This window comes from Mobula hypostoma, chromosome 16, assembly GCF_963921235.1.
Source record: "Mobula hypostoma chromosome 16, sMobHyp1.1, whole genome shotgun sequence".
Lineage (NCBI taxonomy): Eukaryota > Metazoa > Chordata > Chondrichthyes > Myliobatiformes > Myliobatidae > Mobula > Mobula hypostoma.
This window is the reverse complement of record NC_086112.1, coordinates 66527521-66536495: the sequence shown is the minus strand read 5'-3', so window position 1 is coordinate 66536495 and position 8975 is coordinate 66527521.

Genomic DNA, 8975 nt, shown 5'->3' with positions numbered 1-8975 from the left:
GAGTAGGATCTCTTTATTCCCACTCTCTGTTTCCTGCCAATCAGCCAAAGCTCTATCCACGTATGTAACTTTCCCGTAATTCCATGGGCTCTTATCTTGTTAAGTAGCCTCATGTGTGGCACCTTGTCAAAGGCCTTCTGAAAATCCAAATATACAACATCTACTGCATCTCCCTTGTCTAGCCTACTGGTAATTTCCTCAAAAAATTGTAATAGGTTTGTAGGCACGATTTTCCTTTAAGGAATCCATGCTGAATTCTGCCTATCTTGTCATATGCCTCCAGGTACTCTGTAACCCCATCCTTGACAATTGACTCCAACAACTTCCCAACCACCGATGTCAAGCTAACAGGTCTATAATTTCCTTTTTGCTTCCTTGCCCCCTTCTTAAATAGCAAAGTGACACTTGCAATCTTCCAGTCCTCCGGAACCATGCCAGAATCTATCGACTTTTGAAAGATCATCGCTAATGCCTCCGCAATCTCCACAGCTACTTCCTTCAGAACACGAGGGTGCATTCCATCTGGTCCAGGAGATTTATCTACCTTTAGACTATTCAGCTTCCTGAGTACTTTCTCTGTCGTAATTGTGACTGCGCACACTTCTCTTCCCTGCCACCCTTGAGTGTCCAGTATACTGCTGATGTCTTCCTCAGTGAAGACTGATGCAAAATACTCGTTCAGTTCCTCTGCCATCTCCTTTTCTCCTATTACAATTTCTCCAGCATCATTTTCTATCAGTCCTATATCTACTCTCACCTGTCTTTTACTCTTTATATACTTGAAAAAGCTTTTCGTATCCTCTTTGATATTATTTGCTAGCTTCCTTTCATAGTTAATCTTTTCTTTCTTAATGACCTTCTTGGTTTCCTTTTGTAAGGTTTTAAAAACTTCCCAATCCTCTGTCTTCCCACTAATTTTTGTTTCCTTGTATGCCCTCTCCTTTGCTTTAACTTTGGCTTTGACTTCTCTTGTCAACCATGGTTGCATCCTTTTTCCACTCGAAAATTTCTTCTTTTTTGGAATATACCTGTCTTGCACATTCCTCATTTCTCGCATAAATTCCAGCCACTGCTGCTCTGCTGCCTTTCCCGCCAGTGTCTCTTTCCAGTCAACTTTGGCCAGTTCCTCTCTCATGCCACTGTAATTTCCTTTACTCCACTGAAATACCGACACATCAGATTTCGGCTTCTCTTTTTCTAATTTCACAGTGAACTCAATCATGTTATGATCACTGCCTCCTAAGGGTTCCTTCACCTCAATCTCTTCAATCACCTCCGGTTCATTACACAATACCCAATCCAGTACAGCCGATCCCCTAGTGGGCTCAACAACAAGCTGTTCTAAAAAGCCATCTCGCAGACATTCTACAAATTCTCTCTCTTGAGATCCAGTGCTGACCTGATTTTCCCAATCTACTCGCATGTTAAAATCCCCCACAATTATCATAACACTGCCCTTCTGACAAGCCTTTTCTATTTCCAGTTGTAATTTGTAGTCCACATCCCTGCAGCTGTTTGGAGGCCTATAAATAACTGCCATCAGGGTCCTTTTACCCCTGTTATTTCTTAGCTCAACCCATAAAGATTCTGCACCTTCCGATCCTATATCACCTCTTTCTAATGATTTAATATCATTTCTTACCAATAAAGCCACACCTCCCCCTCTGCCTACCTTCCTATCCTTCCGATACACTGTGTATCCTTGGATGTTCAGCTCCCAGAGACATGCATCCTTTAGCCAGGTCTCAGTGATGGCCACAATATCATACCTGCCAATCTGTAGCTGTACAACAAGATCATCCACCTTATTCCTTATGCTGCGTGCATTTAAGTACAACACCTTAAGACCAGTATTTGATACTTTTTGCTTTGATTTCACTGCAACTTTATTGCACTGCAACTCATCCTAATGGCTACAAATTTTCCCCATCACCTGCCTGTCTTTCCTGACATCTTTACTGCTCACTATCTTAGATTTATTTCTGTTTTCTCCTTCCTCCGCTCTATCATTCCGGTTCCCATCCCCCTGCCAAATTAGTTTAAACTCTCCCTAACAGCTCTATTAAACTTTCCCGCCAGGATATTGGTCCCCTTTGGGTTCAGGTGTAACCTGTCCTTTTTGAACAGGTCATACTTCCCCCAGAAGAGATTCCAATGATCCAAGAATCTGAAGCCCTGCCCCCTGCACCAGTCTCTCAGCCACGCATTCATCTGCCTGATCCGACTATTCTTGCCCTCGCTAGCACGTGGCACAGGTAGCAATCCCGAGATTACTACCCTGGAGGTCCTGCTTCTCAGCTTCCTTCCTAACTCCTGGAAATCTCTCTTCAGGACCTCCTTTCTTATCCTATCTATGTCATTGGTACCAACACGTACCAAGACAACTGGCTGCTCACCCTCCCCCTTTAGAATATTCAGGACCCAATCCGAGACATCCCGTACCCTGGCACCCGGGAGGCAACACACCATGCGGGCATCTCTGTCAGGCTCACAGAATCTCCTGTCTGTTCCCCTGACTATGGAATCCCCCACGACTACCGCATTTCTCTTCTCCCTCCTTCTCTCCTGCACAACAGTGCCAGGCTCAGTGCCAGAGACCCGGTCACCGTGGGCGTCCCCTGTCAGGTCATCCCCCTCAACAGCATCCAGAACAAGATATTTGTTGCTGAGGGGGACAGCCACAGGTGTGTTCTCCACTATCCGGGCATTTCCCTTCCCTCTCTTGACAGTGACCCAGTTTTCTGACTCCTGTAGCCTAGGGATGACTACCTCCCTGTAGCTCCTGTCTATCACCTCTTCACTTTCCCTGATAAGCAGTACGTCATCAAGCTGCAGCTCCAGATCCCTAACACGGTCTCTGAGGAGCAGCATCTCGGTGCACCTGGCACAGATGTGGCCATCAGGGAGGCTGGAGGTCTCTCAGGATTCCCACATCTGACACCCTGAACAAAGCACTAACCCTACAAGCATGCTATCTAATTCTACAGGAATGAATTTATGGACAATTCTGTGATCAGTGCCCTGCCACACAGTTACAAATGGAGAGGAATAGAGCGATGGCTAAGCACGCATCCTGGAGGTACACCTGTGCTCATTGTCAGGGGGAGGGTATGAGTGTGGTGTCCAGGTAAGGCGAGCTCCTGGTGACACTGTGGCCTTGCATTTCCAACTCTGACCACTCCTTTAAGTCGCATAATAAAATCTCAGGTACCCTTTTCCAGTGCTTTGTCATCTAAAATAAACTCATCTGATTGTAGATTAATATCTACGTTTTACAAATTTTTATAAGGTAACATTGTTTCGCCCTGATCATGAGGAGGAAAGAAATTCTCATAAAAAATGTTTCAATATTAGTTGAAAGCAAAGTGCTACAGATGCTGGCAAGAAAATGCTGGAAATCTGCAGCATCAGTGGAGAGGAAATGTTATGGTTTAATGCTGTTCACCATTCACACCAGTTGCTTCTTTGTCATCACTTACTTCTGCTTAAACAGAGCTTTAATTTTACATTGCTCATCTTCATTTTCAAATTTCTTCATGGCCTCACCTGGCCTTACCTCAAGCCATAAGTATCTTCACTCTAATTCTGATCTCTGGAATGTCCTTGAATTGTATCACATCATCATTAGCAAGATGTCTTCATTACCAGTTATGGTCTCAATCTCCTCAGTAACTTCCATGGTAAAAATGAGGTCGCCATGGATCTTCAATCCCTAAACACTTCTATACCCCGTCAAGAAGGCCTCAAAGCTCTTCATTTCTTTCTTAACGAAAGAACCAACCAATGCCCCTCCACCACCACCTTCCCTTGTCAGACAGAACTGGTCCTCACCCTCAAAAATTTTTCCTCTGACTCCTCCCCCTTTCTCTAGACCTGAGGGATAGGCATGGGCATCCAGATAGGCCCCGGCTATGCCTACCTTTTTGTTGACTGCATAGAACAGTCCATATTTGAAGCCTTCTCCAGTAATACTGCCAAATTCTTCCTCCACTACATTGGTGACTGCATTGGTGCTTCTTCATACACCTGTGATGAGCTCATCAATTTCATCAACTTTGCCTCTAACTTCCACCCTGCCCTTAAATTCACTTGCTCCCTTTTTGATACCTCTTTTCCCTTTCTTGATCTCTCTGTCTCCCTCTCTGGAGACAAACTGACATCTTTTATGAACCTGCCGATTCCCATGGTTATTTTGATTACACCTCTTCGCACTCTGTCTCCTGTAAAAATGTTATTCCCTTTTCTCAGTTCCTTCGTCTCCATTGCATCTGTTCCCAGAATGTGGCTTTCTCTTCATCCACAATTGATGCTGCCCTCACCTGGATCTCCTCCATTTCCTGTATATCCGCGTTCACCCCATCTTCCCGCCACCTTCACAGTGACAGAATTCCACTTGTTCTTACCTATCACTCCATGAGCCTCCATATCCAACACATCATCCTCCACATCTCCAAAGGGATCCTACCACTAAACATATCGTTACCTTCCCCCCCACCCCCTCCACTTTCTGCAAGGATCACTCCCTCCCCGATTGTCTTGTCCACTTGCCCCTCCCCACTAACCTCCCTCCCGGTACTTACCCCTTCAAGCTGCCTAAGTGCTACACCTACCCATACACCTCCTCCCTCACCTCCATTTAGGGCCTCAAACAGTCCTCCCAGGTGGGTCAACACTTCACCTGCGAACCTGCTGGGGTTGTCTATTGTGTCCAGTGCTCCCAATGTTGCCTTCTCTACATTGACAAGAACCGTCGTAAATGGGGGTCTGCTTTGTCGAGCACCTCTGCTCCATCCACCAAAAGCAGAACCTCTTGGTGACCAAACATTTTAATTCCCATTCCCATTCCTGTTCTGACATGTCGGTCCGTGGCTTCCTCTTATGTCAGAACAAGGCCACCCTCAGGGTGGAGGAGCAACACTTTATATTCTGGGAGCAGTCAAGCCCCCAACCTGTTGGCATGAATATTGAATTTTCTTTCCGGTAAAATAAAATGCTCTCCCTCCTCTCTTCTTCTTGAATTCCCCACTCTGGCCTCTTACCTCTTCTCACCCGCCTATCAGTTTTGTCGAGATCCCCTCCTCCCTCCCTTTCCTTTGTGGTCCACTTTCCACTTCTCTCAGATTCCTTCTTCTCCAGCCCTTTACAGTACCTTTCCTTTCCCTGGCTTCACCTATCCCCTTCCAGCTAGCCTCCTTCCCCCTTCCCCACCCTTTAATTCTGGCATCTTTCCCCTTCCTTTTCAGTCCTGAAGAAGGATCTCAGCCCAAAATGTCAGCTGTTTATTCATTTTCATAGATGTGCCTGACCTGCTGAGTTTCTCCAGCATTTTGGATTTCCAGCACCTGCAGTCTTTCTCAGGTCAAGTCGAGACAAGTCAGGTTTATTGTCATTTAACTTCATAACATGTATATAACATATATAACCATATCGTGTACTGTATGTAGAAACAGGACAATGTTTCTCTGAACCGGGTTGTAAAGCATAGCAGATCACATAACACATGATAAGGTAGGGATAAAATCTGCAGATGAATCACACATAAATAGCAAACTAAAGTGCATTAATATTACATATTGTACCGGAACAGATTCACCAGTAACACTTCACGGCGGAGTGTTCAGAAGCTTAATGGCCAGGGGAAGAAACTTTGTCATCCTGACCATTCTTGTTTTTATGCATCAGAGTCTGCTGCCTGATGGTAGAAAGTCAAAGAGGGTGCTGGATGGATGGGTGGGATCCTTGATAATACTAAGGGCCCTGTGTACACAGCACTCCTGATCAATGTCCCTGATGGATGTTGGGGAGCTCCCTGTGATCCTCTCAGTTGTTCCCACAGTATTTTGTAGGGACTTCTGGTCTGATGTTTGACTGCTCCCATACCAGATGGAGATGCAACATATTGGGGTGTTTTCAATGGTGCTCCTGTAAAACACAGTTAAGATGGGGGTTTGGTGAAGAGTCTTGCTTGCCTCTCAATCTTCTTAGGAAATGGAGGCGCTGCTGTGTCTTGTTCAAGGAAGTAATGCTAAGGGACCAGACAGAGGTTATCGGTGATGTGAACTCCCAGGAACTTCTGCACTTAACTCGCTCTCTGGAGAAGCCATGTATTCGCAGAAAGGGATGGTTCATTTGCACCTTCCTGAAGTCCACAGTGATTTCCTTTGTCTTCTCCACATTCAGGTTTAGGTTGTTCCTATAACACCAATCCACCACGGCTCCACTTTCTCTCTAAACTCTTTATCATTGTTCTTGAAGAGGCCAACCACTGTTGTGTCATCCACAAACTTGATAACACAATTTGAGCTGATCCTGCGACACAGCGTTTATAATTAATTACCAAGTTTGCTAGATCTCCTCAACTGTTAACCCATATCTTTTTTTCTTTGAGATGTTTTTAAACTCTACCAGTTTGCATTTTAGTGACCTGTGTATGAGCCTCTGAAACTTACTTGATGACAATACTATGAAAAGACTGGAATATCGAACCAAGTTATATGAAATGAAATGTGTTGTTGATTTTACAGGCCCATTTTTCACTCAGTTCTTTTACACTATGTTCATTCTGAAAACCTTTGCCTTTACATTAAAATAATTCTTCCCTTCACCATTGCTGTCTAAACCATTGGACCTACAACTGTAAGTTTTCACAAATAAAAGCAGCAGAGGCATTTTATGGTTAAAAGAAACCTAATAACTCTTTTATTGTACCCCAAGTGTTGAACACAAAGTGTGGTTACATAATTACATCATCACGTCAGACCAGCCTCTTAAAGTGAACCCCAACTCAATGTTGGTGGTTGTGAATTCTGTACATTTCCACCAATTACATTACCCTGCACATGCCCCGCCCCACCAGAATTCACTAGAACTGGCATTATGATCCTGTCTGGACGAGCCCCCTGGCTCAGGTCCTGTATCCCATGGGTGGAGGAACAGCAGGTGCCGCTGGCTCACCCAGAGATGTGTTGACACGCTCACGGTCATGTCGCGATGTCAGGGACATGGCAGTGGAAAGTTCCAAATCTTGGTGGGCCGGTTGAAGGTGATCTACTGAAATACGTTCAGGTTTACCCCTCCTATCTCTGATAAAGGTCCTTTCTCCCCGTTCCAAAACATGGAATGGGCCATCATAAGGGGCCTACGGGAACGTTGTTGTGTGTCGTGGCAGACAAAAACAAACGAGGTGGAATGTAGGTTAAGAGTGCTGTACGCCATGATGGGAGGTAGGAATAGGTGCAGAGGAATTGAATTTACTGAGGAGGGTGGAACGCTGTTGAGAGGCCGAGCAGGCGGTCATGGCATCAGGAATGAAATCAATTGGCACTCGTACCAGCTGCCTGTATACCAGCTCGGCCACGGACAACTGCAGGTTCTCTTTTGGAGCTGTTCTGAGCCCCAGCAGGACCCACAGGAGACAATTATGCCAGCACTCATCAGTCAGGGAAGCCCTCAGAATTGCCTTTAAGGAGCAGAGAAAGCGCTCACATAGGCCATTGGACAGCGGGTGATACGCCGTGGTGTGATGTAGCCCAACGCTGAAGATCTGCTCCATCACAGCCAATAGGTCTGATGTGAACTGGGGACTGCAGTCTGAGGAAATACCAGATGGGGCACTAAACCAAGCAAATCCAGTGTTGATGAACGCCCGAGCCACGTCTGCAGCCGGTGTTGATTCTAGAGGGACAACCTCTGACCACTTGGTGGTACGGTCCGCCATGGTAGGGAGGTGTGTGAAACCACAGGAGTTGGGGGGGGGGAAGAGGACCAACAAGCTCCGCATTGACATGGTCAAACCGTCGCACAGGGACCTCAAAAGGTGCCAATGGCACCTGAACATGACGGTTAATTTTTGCCAGCTGACACTCCACACAAGCTGCAGTCCAATCACATACATCCTTTCAAAGGCCGTGCCACACAAACTTTAGTACAACCACTTTCTGTGAGGCCTTCCAGTCCGGATGTGAGAGGCCATGTACGGAGTCAAAAATACTCTGCCTCTATAGCTTGCGGGCACTATGGGGGCGAGAGTGACCAGTTGACTGCTCACACTGGAGAGAAATTCCAGCCTTCCCAAACTTAATGTCAACAAACTAAAGGCCCGTGACTGCTGTTGAGTAAGCCTTGACCTCTGGGTCAGTAGCTTGGTTGGCTGTCATGCCAGCAATGTGTACGGCCTCAACGGCTGACCGTGAGAGGCAATCAACCACAGCATGATTTTTCCACTCTACTTCCTTTTGGGGGCGGGGACAGAGCTGCCAGCTGAGGGTGAGCGGCTGCCAAAGGGCTCCAACCAACTGTTCGTGCACAGCGCCCACAGCACAGTCTGAACCATCAGTAGTAATGGCCATAAATGAGTTGGGGAGTGGGTGCACCGGTGGGGTTGCATTGGAAAAAGCTTGTTTGGTATAATCAAATGGCCCAGTCATGTCCGTTGCCAGTCAAGCGCTTGACTCTTAACTTTATATATAGAGGCATCCATTAGTCTCGTGAGACCATGGATTTGCGCCTTTGAAGGTTTCCAGGGCGCAGGCCTGGGCAAGGTTGTATGGAAGACGGGCAGTTGCCCATGCTGCAAGTCTCCTCTCTCCACGACACTGATGTTATCCAAGGAAAGGGCACTAGGGCCAATACAGCTTGGCACCGGTGTCGTCGCAGAGCAATGTGTGGTTAAGTGCCTTGCTCAAGGACACAACACGCTGCCTCAGCTGAGGCTCGAACTAGTGACCTTCAGAACACTATACTGATGCCTTAACCACTTGGCCACATGCCAACATATTAAAGTCATTAACTTTAAGTGCACCATAGAGGGAAGCATAAGTTCAGGAGCTCGCAGAATGAGGTGGTGATATAAATTCACCATGCCTAAAAACTCCTGTAGGTTTTTAGCAGTTCGGGGTGATGGGAAATCTATACCTGCGGCTACTTTTGATGGGAGGGGTTTCGCACCTTCTGCAAAGATGCGATGAATGAGAAAA